This window comes from Pogona vitticeps, chromosome 3 (assembly GCF_051106095.1).
Source record: "Pogona vitticeps strain Pit_001003342236 chromosome 3, PviZW2.1, whole genome shotgun sequence".
NCBI classification, from domain to species: Eukaryota; Metazoa; Chordata; class Lepidosauria; order Squamata; family Agamidae; genus Pogona; species Pogona vitticeps.
In genome coordinates this window covers 8,951,994-8,968,911 of record NC_135785.1, presented here as the reverse complement: position 1 = coordinate 8,968,911, position 16,918 = coordinate 8,951,994, and the positions used below count along the sequence as shown (strand labels likewise).

General features: G+C 43.0%; 1 long non-coding RNA gene across 1 annotated transcript in view; it reads left to right on the top strand.

Moving 5' to 3' along the window:
• LOC140705535 (uncharacterized) overlaps positions 1 to 16,918 on the top strand; it is a 63,400-nt gene that overhangs the window by 10,832 nt on the left and 35,650 nt on the right. Inside the window, exon 2 of the long non-coding RNA XR_013543252.1 lies at positions 16,122 to 16,333. This is a non-coding gene — a long non-coding RNA (uncharacterized LOC140705535). The remainder of the gene's footprint in view (positions 1 to 16,121; positions 16,334 to 16,918) is intronic.

Here is a 16,918-nt window from a genome sequence, read left to right as displayed (position 1 = left end):
TCCGGTGAGCACTCAGGGTTGATTTCCTTCAAAATGGATAGGTTTGTTCTTCATGCAGTCCAGGGGAATCTCAAGAGTCTGCTCCAGCACCACAATTCAAAGGCATTAATTCTTCGACGGTCAGCCTTCTTTATGGTCCAGCTCTCACTTCCACACATCGCTACTGGAAAAACCATAGCTTTGACTATGTGGACCTTTGTTGGCAAGGTGATGTCTCTGCTTTTTAAGATGCTGTTTAGATTTGTCATCGCTTTCCTCCCAAGAAGCAGGCGTACTGTATTTTGATTTCGTGGCTGCTGTCACCATCTGCAGTGATCATGGAGCCCAAGAAAATAGAATCTGTCACTGCCTCCATATCCTCCCCTTCTATTTGGCAGGAGTCATTATACTCCTTTTACACTTTGTACTCTTTTTTTAAAAAAAGGGGTATACATCTGAAGATGTCCTTATTGAACACCATAGCATGTGTTTGAATGTAAAAACAATACATGTCAAACATATAATATGTGTAGGGAGTGGTGATCAGTGTTAGCTGCCTATTGAATGTACACAATGGTCCGCGTGAAACGCTTCTCTAAGGCCAACTGTTGGGTTCATAGCTCAGCTGGGAGATTTTGATTATGGAATTTTTCAATCCAATCTCCTTTTAACCAGCATGCTGTACTAATTCCTTAGATTTATAATATTATTAAATTTTATTTAGCTTGCTTACTGGAGCTGCCAAAAGGGTTGATACCACCCAGAAGACATCATATAGCACGAATTGTTTCCCCTGAACTTTTACCAGTGAAGTGTAGAGGTTTTGTGTAGCAGTTCCAGAAAGAGTTTCTGGGATTTGGACTAGCCTTTCTCTTTAGTTCCTTGTGTGAAAAAAAAGGGAAGGGGGCCATTTCCTTTCCCCCTCCAACCCCCGCTTCATGAATTTCTCCACAGAATGCCAGACAATTTTTTTTTAAAATGAAAGAGGAGAATATGGCGTTCAATCAATCGGCGAGGTGTGGAAATGGCAAGAACATCAGCATGAAAGGGGGGAATTTCTGAATTCCTTCTCAGCCATGTCACCCAAACAAGCTTCTGATAGTCTTTCAGGATCAAACAGCATCCAGGGGTCACTCACAAAACAAGGCTCTGCAGAAATTTAGCAAGGAAATTTAGGCCTAAATCCAAGATTTAGTCCTAAATGGAGAAGCATCACTGAATCTACGGGAATCACACACCTGTTGACTTGCCCTTTATCATTTTTTTTCAGTAACTCTACACTTGCAATTAGCATCTTAGAGTCTGGTTTTTCAGTGACCCTGTTCACATGACCCACCAGTTGGCTTTACCCACCCAATTCTACTCAACATGCAAGGAGGAGACGGCCTGTTGTCATGGAGTCTCTCCATGTAAGCAAAAACACAGAGTTCTTGCTCAAGCAGAGATCTTCCGTGCAAACCATAACCTCTCTTTTTCGAACACGTTGCTTTCCACTGAGAAATGTAATGCCGGAGGGGGTCAGTGCTGGGGTTCCCCTTTTCATGTGTTGACTAAACCGATGTACAGTGATGCCTCGCTTAATGATTGCCCCGCATTATGACAAATCCGCTTCATGACGATCTTTTTGTGATCACAATTGCAATCACAAAGCGATGGTCTAAATGGGGGAATTTCGCTTAGCGATGATCGGTTCCCTGCTTCGGGAACCGATTTTTGCTTTAAGAGTCTCTCCATGTTTATATATTTTCATTGCATTTTTATGATTGTTAGCCGCCTAGAGTGGTCCTGACCCGACCAGATAGGCGGGATATAAATGAAATAATAAAAAAAAGATGATCAAAAACAGCTGATCGTCGGGTTTTCAAAATGGCTGGCAGGAGCTTAAAATGGCTCCCTGCTGTGCTTAGGGATGGATTCCTCGCTATACAGGCAGTGAAAATGGCCGCCGTATGGAGGATCTTCGCTGGACGGTGAGTTTTTACCCCATTGGAACACATTGAACGGGTTTCAATGCGTTTCAATTGGGTTTTTAATTTCGCTTTACAATGTTTTTGCTTTACGGCGATTTTCCTGGAAAGGATTATTGTCATTAAGCGAGGCACCACTGTATTGACTAAATACCTGAGCCTCTCTCTCTCTCTCTGTCTCTCTCTCTGTTTCACACAAATCAGAACTGGCTATTTTTGGACTATAAATCCTACTATTCCCCATTCTGGGAATTCTATCTTCTAGACAGACATCTCACAGACACCGAAATGTGGCTCGCCTGAGCTTCAGTTTAGACCTGGGAAAGGCCTAAAGAGGAAGGCTTTGAGCCCAAGCTCTGGCCCAGCTTTCTGTTCCTGCCCCAGTGCTAGCTGGGAGATTTATTCTTGAACAGGAAACTAAGCCTAGCTAGATCTCAAAACCTTCCAGTTTCGGCTTTTCTCCCAGTTCAGCCACATTCAGGTGTCCGCAAGATGTCTATCAGATAGAACTCCAGAATGCAGAACTATGGGAATTGTGGTTTTAAAAAAATCCCATTTGTAGCACAAACATTTCTTTATAGGCTATGCATATTACTTTAACAGTGAAGCACAGAATTCACGTATGTCTCCTCCCACAATGCAACCATTATTCTATTTACAACGATTTCTACATTACAGGAAGCATGCCCTGGAGACACTCCCTCCTGGTCCCCGTAGGGCCTTGCCCCCGTTCTCCAGGTGTCCCCCAAACGTTCACACAGGAAGCAGGCAGAGTGGGCCAGCCAGCGAGGACCTTGCTCCCCTTCCTGCTCCATTCCCTGCTGTATCTGTAGAAACAGAGTGGGGCTAAGCAGTCTTCCATGTCCGGCTGCTGCCCCATGGCCTCCAACGTTTTCCATTCCTGTGACGTTGTGAGACTGCCCCGGCAGTCTGGCCAAAGCCAGGCCCACCAGAATGGAAACAGGAAGGGACAGCAGGAAGATGTGGGAGGTGGGATCTAGAGGTGTGAGCAAGACAGAGACATAGGCCATGGACGCCCAGTCCCATGATTCTCAGGAAAGGAGTGGAGACACAAAGCTGGTAAATGAAGGTGGACCAACAGCAAGAAATAGGTTTCCCCGGTGAGAATGATTGCACCCTCTAAATTTTGGCACCCAGGTCAACGCCCCTGTTGCCCACTCGGTTACAGCTTTGATGCCTCCTGAAATTCCTAGGAAAGTTGTTGTTGATGGTGATGAAAGATATAAATAAAAAAGAAAATTATAAGCGTTTGCTTTGCTGCCGCAAAAGTGAAACCACTAGAGCACCAGCAAGCCCGCAACTGTTCTCACTCCGGAGAGAATGGACAGAAGTGGGGAAAGGCTGGAGTGGAAAAGCTTATATGAAGCCTCTTGGCAGTGCTATGGGCTGCCGGACATGCCAGTCCACAATCTCTGTCCTGATTCGCCAGAGCTTCTAATTGGCACCAGCAAGCTCATAGAGCCCCCCCCCAAAAGTAACAAATATAGACGAATATTAACGGATCGACAGATCGATAAATAAAACCGGGGGAGATATTTTGTTGAGCCATATTCGTCGAGACTTATACAGTGGTGCCTCACATAACGATGTTAATTGGTTCCATTAAAAACATCATTATGTGAAAACATCGTTAAGCGAAACACCATTTCCCATAGGAATGCATTGAAAACCGGTTAATCCGTTCCAATAGGACCCTATTCAATACATTTCAATGGTGAAAAAAAAATCACCAAAAATTCAAAAAGACTCAGAACGAAGCCAAATTTACTTTAACGAAGGTTTTATTAGGTGCACTAATGATTCCAAGCATTTTAAACATTTTTTAAACATTTTAGAATATTTTTAAAATAGCAAAAACAGAGCTGTCAAAAAAAAAAGTTAAGCGAAACAGGGGACCTAAAACTGTCATCATTAAGTGAAGCAAGGTCCCAAACATCGTTATGCGAAAATCCCCCATAGGAAACATCGTTAGGTGAGGCGGCAAAATTTTCAGCAAAGGCCATCGTTATGCGAATTCATCGTTGAGCGAGGCACTCGTTAAGCGAGGCACCACTGTATTTTAACGAATACAGATCAATGAATATTTGATGAATCAGCTATATTCATTTAAAAAAAGATCCATTTTTATATTCGTCCCCATCTCTACTCCTGACCCAACATTTTCTCTTCAAGCTATTTCAGAAGAGCAGTGTGGAAGAGTGAAAAGCCAAGCCATTTCTCATGGAGGCGCCTGCTTCCGTTAATCCCTACTTGCCCAATAATAGTAAACAATACATTGCACTCTTTCTTCACACATACCCACTGATTTTGAGCAGACCGTTTATTTTCCACCTCTCCAGTTCTTGAAAGGGAAAAAATGTCCAGAAGATGTGAAGGCAAAGCATGAGGAAGACTTATGGGAAAGTTTTTGCAACTTAAAGAGTTGCTTATGTCTGTTTATACTTGCTGCGCTACTTTCTTAGTGATCTCCCCACAACGATGTAAAATAAATTGATCTTCTTGCTGCAAAATAAATACATTTCTGAAAAATCATGCAGAAAAGAGCTATTTCCATGGAAACATTAGCCTTTGATGTGACTCACACAACTTGCACCAAATATGCATAGATGAAAATCTTAGAAAATTCATTCTCCCCCCCCCCCGAAAGCAAAGAAAATAGAATAAATGTGAATGGAGGTTCATACCCTGTCAGCTATGACTTATGACACTGGATTTATGCCACTGTGAGATGCCAGGCACCGTTCATCTACATTTGCTTTTCTTCCAGAAAGCAAGGATGTCTATACTAGACAGTTAAAAAAGTTTCCTGTTGCAGAGTTTTGAATCTCTCATAAAATTCTCTTTTTTTCTAAACAGTAGAAGTACATATATGGACAGAAGAGAATACTTAGAAATTCCCCAGAGTCCACCCTTTCTCATTAACTGGTCCTTACAGTCTCAATAACTCACTCTGAGACACTGGTAGGAGAAATAATTAAAAAGTAAGTTTCATTACTTACAATTGTTCTTCTTTCTTTACTGCACACATACTAACAACCAACTGAACAGATCAACAGCAACAAACAACTGCCTGCCACCAACCAACAAAAGAGAAGGATAGGTGGAGCTCTCTTTGAATTCCAAAAGCTGGAAGAGACGATAGGTTAGTGCTGGATAAATTATTGGCATGGAAGTCAACATTATTTTCTGTACACAGGATAAAGGTATGTACACAGATTTCCTTGTGTTGGCTAAATAATTTGGCTCTGACACCCGTTTCTAAGCCATTTCTTTATTCTGGTTCTTTTTTTGAGCAGTCGAGAATGATTTTTGCATGACAGATGGCTGTTCTTTGCCTTTACATTTGTAAATGAAGTGGGGAAAGGGCCATTTGTTTGAAGCAAACTGTTCCGGGGTATGTGTAGACTTTTTCCTCCCCTGAGGATGATCTTCAAAGTATATATTGGTATATGAAGGTTCATTCCAGTTTATCAAAATGGCATGTTTGTGGTTTTTGGCATTTGAAACATGATCTCGTTTTATTTTCAGTTGTTGGTAAAAGCTTGCAAATTCCCCCCCCCCCACAACCTTCCTCCTCCTCATAAGTAAGAGGTGCCTGCCTGTTTTCTCCCAGTCTTTTATTTTTTTTATTCTGGTGCGCAGCGTGGAAGAAGAGATCGTCCATGGATGCCGTATCATTTCATTTAATTTGATTTGGTTGAGTTGAGTTGAGTTCTAGACTGTCTTTCTCCCTAAAGCTGTGACACAAGGCAGCTTATACAGTGGTGCCTCGCTTTACGATCACTCCGTTTAACAACAAAATCACATTACGATCAACTTTTTGTGATCGCGTTTGCAATCGCTTTACGATGTTTACTATGGGGGAATTTCGCTTTGCGATGATCGGTTCCCTGCTTCGGGAACCGAGTCTTTGCAAAACGATGATTTTCCTCCAGCTGATCGGCGGTTTCAAAATGGCCACCGGGTAAACAAAATGGCCCCCCACTGTTTTCTGGGACGGATTCCTTGCTGCACAGGCAGTGAAAATGGCCGACCTATGGAGGATCTTCACTGGATGGCGAGTTTCCAGCCCATTGGAACACATTAAACGGGTTTTAATGTATTTCTATGGGCTTTTTAATTTCGCTTTACGACATTTCCGTTCTACAGCGATTTTGCTGGAACAAATTAACGTCGTAATGCGAGGCACCACTGTACTATAATTTCAAGAAGTATAAGCAAAAATGCATTATAAATATTAAAACATCATCAACTCACTTCTCTTATTAGAATGCAGTCAAACACTATGAGAACCCAGCTTAAAAAATTGCAATCAACACAGAACAGTGTAGCATGTCCTTTAAAACCTCTGATCCTAGAATATGATGCTAGAGGCCTGTCTAAATAAGAAGTATTTCGTGTGTCAGTGAAAAGACATCAAAGGTGTTACTGATGTCTTGTAGTTGTTTAGTCGTTTAGTCATCTCCGACTCTTCATGACCCCATGGACCAGAGCATGCCAGACCCTCCTCTGATGTATAGTTGAGGCCATTTCTTCAGGTTATGATTACTAGAGATGTGGAGAGTACTCACGGCGCTGAGACCTCTGGCTTAGATTTCTGTTTGCACATGGTCTACCCCTCACTCCATTTTGTGATCATGGTTGTAACATTTTGCACAGCTCAACGCCCTTTCCTGAGTGTCTTGTGCAAGAAAGGTGCTATTTGTCGAGAAACTGTAATAATTCGACACAAATTGCTGACCACAGACCACCTTAGAAATCCTGTTGGATTTCCCCCCCCTCCCCCTAGGATTTCAGGAGTGGAGGGGACCCCTTGCTCAGAGAGATCTCACTGTGAGGAGAAAAACTGAATCATTTTCTTAGTTTCTTGACTGTATCTTGCAATATTCATATCCCTCTTGCACTTGGGCTTTGTTAGCTGTTGGACAGCCTTTGCCATGTCGTAACAATTCTCCTTTTGTGAGGAGGCTTCTGGGCATCCTTCAGTTGGCAGGGACATGGTGGCGCTGCAGGTTAAACCGCAGAAGCCGCTGTACTGCAAGATCAAAGACTAGCAGTCATAAGATCGAATCCACACAATGGAGTGAGCTCCTGTCGCTTGTCCCAGCTCCTGCCAACCTAGCCGTTCGAAAGCATGTATAAATGCGGGTAGATAAATAGGTACCACCTTGGTGGGAAGGTAATGGCGTTCCGTGTCTAGTCGCACTGGCCACGTGACCACGGAAGATTGTCTTCGGACAAAAAACGCTGGCTCTATGGCTTGGAGACGGGGATGAGTCGGACACAAGTGGACTAAATGTCAAGGGGAACCTGTTGGCAGTGGGCAGCATCATCCACCTCATTGGGCAGATGTATGGGAGGGAAGCTGGGAGCAGTGGTTGTAGGATGAGTGACAGTGTGTGAATGACACCGACGGTACACCATTACCTAGCCTGGTGTAAGAGGGTAATAGGTGTAACAACAGACTCCATCCTCTTGGCAGTGCTGAAGTAAAATTCAGCTGCCAGTGTGGCGGGAGGGAGATTCCCCTTGTCCTTCCTGTCGGGCGGCTTCATGCTTTCAGCTGGCTCTACCTTTTGCTAAACACTGTAATTCTTTTGGGAGCCGCTTAAATTGTTTTATTAGATTCCTTTTGACTCTTGGTTTAACCTCCGCTGGTTTTAGCTTTTGTCATTTTTAATTGTGGAACTCTATTTATTGCATTGTTTTAATTGACTGCTAACTCCCTCGAAGCTTTCTTGAGGAAAGGCAGGATTAGAAACATTTTTTAAAAAATCTATTAAATAACCATCTGTGGAACATTCCCAGCTTGTGTGGGGATAATTATATGTGATGGACACAGGCCTCGATGAGGCGGAGGAGCTTGGCTGCTTCAGTGAGGTTGAGAGCTAGGCTGAAGGGTCTCCCAAGCCAGACAGGTCTTGGCTGAGAAGCCAGACCAACTGTGTCCACCAACTGTCAATTATAATGAGAGGAAATAGACAGAAATCCATACCGGAGTGGTCATTGCCCAGGTTAACAAGGACCGCATCAGGTGTTATAACTGCTGGGCATCTGGTGACAAATGGGCTACAGGGCTAGGCAAACCCTGTTGAGGAACCAGGACAGGCTGCTGCAAAGCTACTGGAACAACGTAAATGAAAAACTTGGACTCTCAATGAAAACTGAGAAATTATTATTGTTGTTGCTGTTTTCTGATTTTATCTTAATAGGTACTAGATGAAAAATCAGATATTAGCTGCGAAGCTTGGTCGTCTTCTTCTCCTCCTCCTCCAAAAACACTAGGCATAGTCAAAATTATTAAAACATTGGCTGGCATTATATAACAGATACAAGTTTTAACCAAAAAACTAAGTATCTGTTAAATATCGGCACAGTATGTAGACTGTTCCTAATATTGCAGGGTTTTTTTTGTAGCTCTGATGGTGTGATTTCTGAGATCTGCAACTGCTTATAGTACTGTACAAAGATTCTTGGTATTGTTCCCAAAACCCCAATGACTACGGGGACCACTGAAGTGTGTTTCTTCTAGAGGCAAGATGTTTCAATGGCCACGTCTCTGTATTTTGATAGTTTTCCCAATTCTTTATTTTCAACTATGCCATCCCCTGGAATTGCAGTGTCAATGATCCAGATGTTTCTTCATTCCATTACTACTATGTCTGGTGTGTTATGTTCAATGTGTCTATCCGTTTGGATCCAGAAATCCCACAGCATCTTGACTTCATCATTTTCGGACACCTTCTCTACCTAATGTTCCCATGGGTTTTTGGAGGCTGGCAAACCTTCAGTTTCTTTCTTAATGGTCTCCAGTTTTAGCCATACCCATGTCGAATTATTGTCATGCCTTCCATCAATATTTCTCAGGTGTTGTCCATGGTTTATTTTTTCAGCTGTTCAATTTATTTTCAGATTGTTGTTTCTTATATTGAATCTTTGTTTCTGTTGTTTTCAAAATATTTCCCATTTTCATGGCCTTAAGTAATTGTACTAATACAATCATTTAGGCTTCTTTTTTCCTCCTCTACTACCTGCTGTATTTGCAGTCCTAATTCTTTCCAACTAAGCTGGAGATGTCAGGCTGCTCTTTTCTTCTTCTCTAGAGAACAAACACATCTTTTCTTTGGCAGGACAAGAGAAAAGTGTGAGTAGGAAAGAAGTGACACTAGTAATCCTGAGAACAGCAATCTGAGATTGAAAGAAGGTCAGCACAGATCAGAGCAGGTAAAGGATAGTCTTGGAAACCTGAGGAGGTCCTTTCTCTCTCCTCTTCCCCATGGAAAAAGAAGCATGTTCTTGAGCATAAGACAGTGGTTGCCAAACCATGAGTCGTGGCACCCTAGGGCACCACCAAATCCAGCCGGGGCACTGCAGAATCCTACTACTCAGGTCCTGCTTACTCCCCTTCACCCAAAGTATCATATTGGGAGAGCTGTGGCTAGTGGTGGCCAGTAAATCAAGGGAGCCACAAATCAAAAGGCAGCAGTACGATAGTGGAACCTTTTACCTTGGGAGTTGGTGAGTGCTCCAACACAGAAAAACTTAGATAATCACCTGGCAGATCTGCTTGGATTGTATTCCTGCCATGAGCAGGAATTGGGTTGGACTTGATGGCCTTGTAGGCCCCCTTCCAACTTCACTTTTCTATGATTCTATGAAAAAGTTTGGGAATCACTAGCGTAACCTGAACTGTCATTTCCAACACAAATTGCCTTCTATATTTTATTCCACATTGCATGAATTCAGCCACAACTTGTGTTCATCCTTTGCCATCAGCACCACACAGCCATGGTCCCTAATGTGTACCCTTACTTTAGTGCCAGAATCAGGGCCTTCCAAGAGCATGGTAAATTTACTTTGGGGACTACGCTTCCCAGAACTCCCTAGCTATCATGGCTAGTGTCTTGTATTTTCAGAAAAACAGTGGGATAGAAAGTTGAGTTTCAGGGCTGGTTTGCTCCTCACCGATGACTCTGACATCCAGTGGTGACTTTGTAGGGATGCGAGGAGTGAGCTGTCACAGACCAGCCGTCGCCAGAGATGGGGCTTCCACACCATATGAGGTTGTCACAAATGTGCATATTGCAACTGAATTAGGCCTTGAGCTAAAGTAGAAAGTGTTGCCCTCCAACTGCAAAGGCACTGAAAGATCCATTCATGTAAATGCCTGTTTTCAAAAGAGAATGTAAGAACTTAGGAAGCTGTTTTATACCAGGTCAAACCACTGGAACATCTGGCCCAATATCATTGAGGCTCATTCAGTTATCTCCAACACTGGGGACACCTAAGTCCTTCTCCTTTCTTTGTTGCTTTCTCCATGTGGAAACAGACGTTTCTCCAGCAGACAGCTTCCTACATGGGAGCAGGCTCTCCTCATGGGAAAGAACTCTGATTTTTCCTAGAATCTTGTTCGCATGGAGAGGTTGTGCATGGGGGCTTTCCATGTGATATTGGTGAAGAAGAGACTGGTGTGTTGGAGAGAAACTGGACAATGAGTTCTATGAGCGGTTTCGCCCTATGTCTCTTTGGCTAGTCATAATCTTCTTTTCTCTTGCCTTCTGTTGTTTCCCCTTCATCCACCCAAGGCCCGCCAACTTGCAAGTACTACAGTTATCTGTTGTTCTCGTCACTTTGACAGCACATTCCCTGCAAAATGTCTTCATGTGCTTCTTCCATGCTTCAGGAAGGATCCTTCACAAGTTACCTGTCCACACTTGCAAAGCACTTCACAGCCTGGTCCTTTGTGGTACCTCTGAGTTTATACTTCAACAATCATTTCCTGAAACCATTACTTGCTCAGTTGTGTCACCTTCAGATGTCCAGACACCTGCCAGTTTTTCCTTAGTACCCATTAGATGCGGAACTGCCTTACACAGAACACCTGTCCTTCATTTCCTTTATATTTCTCTCCTCCCCCCTGCAAAAAAACCCCTCACCTTTCCCAGGAAGCTCTTAAACTATCCTTCTAGTTTTTGCTGTAAATGAGCTAATTCTCCCCTCTGTTTGTCCATTTCAGACCGTAAGCTCTGAGTTAGGCGTCCGTTTCAGTAATAAACAAGATGCTGCAAATAGGTGGGGCTCGTCAGCCATGGAACGCAGCCCATCTAAGAGAAGGAAAACTCTGATTTCAAACCTCCACTGCCTTGTGGCTATATCCACTCGTGGAAAAGGCTTCAGGAGTTAACCTAGAGGCAAAATCCGGAGCTGGAGTCCCGAAGGCAGTTCGTTTCGTTCTGCCAACTCCTGCGACGTTGCTGGAACCAATTGTATTGGCTCTTTCCTTTCCATTGGACCATTTCAGCAATGTGGAGAGGGGGGATTTGCTGCTTGGGTAACAGCCTATCCTCCTTATTACTTTACCCAGGCTTCATGCCCTGGAGAGGACATTCCTCAATTCAGAGCATGTTACCATGGTCTCTTGAGAGTGAAGGATGCCTTTGATGATGATGAGATGAGGAAATTCCTTAAGAGCTGAAAGCATTTGAATGTGAGATCCTCACACTTCCTGTTGCTTGCAGATCAGCTTGCTTTTTTGTGATTGGTGCTCAGAAGGCTTCCCCCCCCAAAGTATGATTGTGTAAACATGAAGGTCTGCCAGAACTACATCTCTAGATTACTCACAGATTATTGTTCAAAGGAACTGATTTCCAATTTTATGACAAGTGCTAGAATATTACTAGCTAGATTCCTGAAAGATAAAAATGATGTTAAATTAGAAGATTGGTATAATGAAGTATGAGACATTGCGTTAAATGATAAATTGACTGCTGAACTTAAGATTAAAAAAAAGGGAAATAAGTTCAAATATTTTTTATGCTATTTGGGGTAGATTTGTTGAATTTGTATTAGTGAAAGGAAAGGGGAAAGCCTCTAAACAACAAATACAATTTTGGAAAGGAAGCTTGTATTAAAAGTATTGTTCCAATGGGTCCCATGGGTATGGGGGTGCACGGTAGTTTAGATTGTATAGTAAGTATTTTGTATTTTTGTATTTGTTTTTGTTTTGAAATTTTCATAATAATAATAAAAGAATACTCACAGATTTCAACTTATAATGACGAGTGAACTATCTATAATATATATTTTGCCCCTTACCTGTTCTTTCTAAAAATGACAAGTACATATATGCTCCTCTTTCTGTACATAATCAGCATCATCACTACTACCACAACGTGAGACACAGCTCAGATTGTTAGCTTTATTGCGACGAAACCATCTTATACACAAGTGTCTTTAAGTAATTTAGGCACTCACGTTGTCTGTCTAGGGACTGGGGTCATTTTTCTCCTCCCTTGAGTAGAAAGAAAATTAAATATGATTTTATGATGTGGTAGGGACAGGAAGCAACAGTTAGAACGGGTCATGGAACAACTGAGTGGTTCAAAATTGGGAAAGGAGTACGGCAAGGCTGTATATTGTCCCCCAGCTTATTTAACTTATATGCAGAATACATCATGCGGAAGGCTGGACTGGAAGAAACCCAAGCCGGAATTAAGATTGCCGGAAGAAATATCAACAACCTCCGATATGCAGATGATACCACTCTGATGGCAGAAAGTGAGGAGGAATTAAAGAACCTTGTAATGAGAGTGAAAGAGGAGAGTGCAAAAAACGGTCTGAAACTCAACATCAAAAAAACTAAGATCATGGCCACTGGTCCCATCACCTCCTGGGAAATAGAAGGGGAAGATATGGAGGCAGTGTCAAATTTTGTCTTCCTGGGCTCCATGATCACTGCAGATGGAGACAGCAGCCCTGAAATTAAAAGGCGCCTTCTTCTTGGGAGGAAAGCGATGACAAATCTGGACAGCATCTTGAAAAGCAGAGACATCACCTTGCCAACAAAAGTCCGAATAGTCAAAGCTATGGTTTTTCCTGTCGTGATGTATGGAAGTGAGAGCTGGACCATAAAGAAAGCAGACCGCCAAAGAATTGATGCCTTTGAATTGTGGTGCTGGAGGAGGCTCTTGAGAATCCCCTGGACTGCAAGGAGAACAAACTTATCAGTTCTAAAGGAAATCAACCCTGAGTGCTCACTGGAAGGACAGATCCTGAAGCTGAGGCTCCAGTACTTTGGCCATCTAATGAGAAGAAAAGACTCCCTGGAAAAGACCCTGATGTTGGGAAAGTGTGATGGCAAGAGGAGAAGGGGACGACCGAGGATGAGATGGCTGGACAGTGTCTGCGAAGCAACCAACATGAACCTGACACAACTCCGGGAGGCAGTAGAAGACAGGAGGGCCTGGCGTGCTCTGGTCCATGGGGTCACGAAGAGTCGGACACGACTAAACGACTAAACACACACACAGGGTAGTGGCTCCTGCCAGTACATCTGCAGGAACATGAGGCATCCGCAGAGTGGGAGCAAGGGCAACACCCCCCTTTCCCGGCAAAAGAGCTGGAATGCACGATTTATCCATTTCCAAGTGCCAGAGCGCTATAAAACAAATCCACGAGAGTTACAGAGAAGAGCAGCCAGGGATAATTAAGGGTCTGAAGGGACAGATTTATAAGGAAAGACTTAGCGAGCAGAATACATGCGCTTTAGTGAGAGGATGACAAATGGCATCAAAAGAGCAGAACAGCCCAAGCACAGGAGACCAATTATTTGGGATGCCGCGTCAGAGACTGAATGGGAGCAATTAAACAGGAAATGTTATTACAAAAATATAATTAAGATAAATACCAAGGTAGCCTTCCTGGATCTTCCGTCGTTGGGTCATTTCCCTAGGGAAATACCACAGGAATACACAGGAGAGTTGCCACTACACTTCCCAGAATCCGAGCAGATATTTGATGCCCTGAGTGATCTAGAATGGTATTACTAGATCTAAATAATGAACTATTCCTCCTCCTAAAATGATGGGCTGGGAAACTAATCAGTTCGAGGATGTTTTCAGAAACAAAAGTGGTGGGAACAGGAGTCAGAAAGAGCACGGCTTGGAAATAAGAGTTTGTTCTACGCTGTTCCACAAACACAACAATCCACAAAAAGTTCTGTGAGCAACAGTTTCTTGTGAAATGTTGCATTGTGTTTCATGGAGTGCTCAGATGGTGTTCATAGAAGTCTTCCATCTGAGAAAGAAGCAGGCAACTCAGAAACATCAATTTACTTGGAAGAACATCCAACTAGCTCATTGTTTTGCCCCTAAATACCTACTTGTTACAAGGACTAAGAACTACAGCCTTAGCGCTACGCTACTTTGCAGGTGACTATGCCAGCCTGGTGTGGTATAGCTCAGCCAATATGCAAAACATATAGATGTAGCACTCAGGGAAAGTTGTAGAATCATTACTAGATCCCTGAAGCCAACTCCCATTGATAAAAATTACTGAGCAGGCATTGCACCCAGTGATATAAGGAGAGAGGTAACCGGCAACAGTGAAATACTGAAAGCATTTACATCAAATGTGCAGCCACTCTTTGGCTACTGTCCCACCTCTCCCAGATTAAAATTAAGGAAGATTTTTTTCAGAACATCCGTGATTCTTGAAGAGAAAGCTAAGACTATAAGCACTAATTACCCACCTCTTAAAATGAATCGAACCCCAGTAAAGTCTAGCCCCTGGCCACATGGAGAAAAGGGCTATTTGGACATGAATAGACAACAGACTGGAGTCAACAGAACCAAAGTGAACCTAAGAAAATGTGTGGTTTTTTGCATGAGCAAAGTTGTTTATTTATTTAGTTAAAATATTTTACTCAGTCTTTCTCCTTAAAAAGGCAGCATACAGCATTAAATATCAAAGCTAACCACAGTCAGTATACAAATAGCAAAAAGGATCACACAAATACCGTACCAAAAGGATAAGCATCACTAAAACGCATTCAAAGCAGGAAGGAACAACCATCCATTTTAAACCCCCGCTCAGGAAACCAGTCACCCAGGGAAAGCTCGCCTGAAGAGAAAGGTCTTTGCCTGCTTGTGGATGGACAGCAAAGATGGGGCCAGCCTGGCCTCCAGTGGGAGGAAGTTCCAAAGTCTGGGAGCAGCGACAGAGAAGGCCCTCTCCTGTGTCCCCACCAAACACACCTGTGAAGGTGGTGGCACTGAGAGAAAGGCCATCTCCTGATGACCTTTGCAAGTGTGTAGACGAACAGCCAACTTTCACACTGATGTAAGTGCCGCTATGCCCCTCAACATATACTATTGAAGGTTTGATATCAGCTGTCCCAAACGCTCTTGATGTTGACTGTTATTGGGCAGAAAATATCTGATATATTTGTTAATTGCCCTGCGGTGCCTCTGACATGAACCAGAAAGAAAGATTGAGTGCTCCAGTTCTTTCATCTGCAGAATATTTTCATGGATCTGGGCCACTGCTGTGCCTTTTCAGCAAATGCGTATCAGGATCCGACGGCATCTCCTCTTATCTTTGTCTTTTCCAAAGAAGGCCCCCAGGTAAGCTTCAGCAGCAAACTTTCTGGATCCCAGATCCCCACCTGTTGTCTTTAGTGCTGGCTACTGAGGCCCCCTCTGGTCTCACGAGCGACTTCCAGGAAGACCTGAGTGGGAAGGGAGGGAGGGAACAGAGACACTGGCCATAGTCCCTCTGGGAAATATTAAATACATAAACTAGATCATATATAAAAAGTTTTCTTAAGGCACAGTCAATGCACTTGAAATCTGGTTGCTTATCATGTAATGGGATAGTATTGATTGATAATAAAAATGTGTACTTGATTGGTGTGTATTCCTTTTATATCAGCAATGTGAGCAATCTGGGCATACTGTACTATGAAGGCGAACAACACTCCGTGAATGTTCACGCTTTGGCGTGTTTCATTTTTAAAGGAAGAATGATGGAAATGCAAACACAATGTTAAGTCAAGTGTTTAGGTCCAAGCTGTGAGTGTAAGCCACTCATTGTGGATTGGCCGGCCCTACAATTCCAGGAGTCTGACACTGTCTCTTCAGTGTTCAAATCCACCAGTAATAGCTATATCAATGATTCCATTTAGATTAATTAAGATATACTTTGAAGAGTGTCATAGGAAAATTTCTGATAGCTTAAGCCATAGGCTGAGGCCTAGTTTTTATCTTTAGCTCCAGATAAAGGCATGGTCCAGGATTTGGTTTTTTCAATGGCACTTGGGAGTCCCCCCACTGGGAATGGCTATGTAGCTTCTTCTGGATCCCCCCACCCCCCCAGCCTTGCATGCTGCCTGTAGAAGCCATGGCTGGAAGAGACATTTCTGGATGATTGTCAGTCTATCCAGTACTGAGCAACAGTTCCCTCCTGCCTCTGAAGCCAAAGGGAGCCCCGCCTCTCTGCTTGGTGTCTTTTTCCCTCTCAAAAAGTCCATTGACGCCTGCTGTTGAGAGCCGTCACGTTTAGCAGTTTGCTGTTTGATCTGTTCAGCTGTAAGTAATCAAAATCTTTATTCATTCTTGTGCTAATGAAAACCTTTCTGCTTTCTCCTGGTTTTCCAGTTTTTAGATCATGTCTTATTATTGGTTTGATATATTTAGTGTTTGGTTTATTGTAAGTCTACTTTAGCTATTTATAAACCATCCAGATTAGTGCACTGGCACTAATGGGGTAGCATATGAATGAATGAATGAATGAATGAATGAATGAATGAATGAATGAATGAATGAATGAATGATGTCTCCAAGTGAGTTATTCAAACCGTAACTGCCAGTTAATGAGAATAGGAGTGAACTAATCAGGGGAACTTGAGGCTATTTTGCTCTGTGAATTCCTGCATTTCTTCTGCTGTGCAGCTAGAGGAATGTAGCTAAAATTTTAAGATCTGCAATACTTCAAGGGTGGAGGGCTGCCCCACCCTCTTGGAACTTCAGAGATGTAACTGGCCATTTTGGAGCATTTTCACACCATTGTCTCTTTTAGGTGCCCAGATAGACAATTATATCCCTTCAGGTTTTCTGGGAGTAAGACTGGTCAGGAGTGGATGGTGCAAGGGGCCCAGTGTTGGGAAAGGAGGA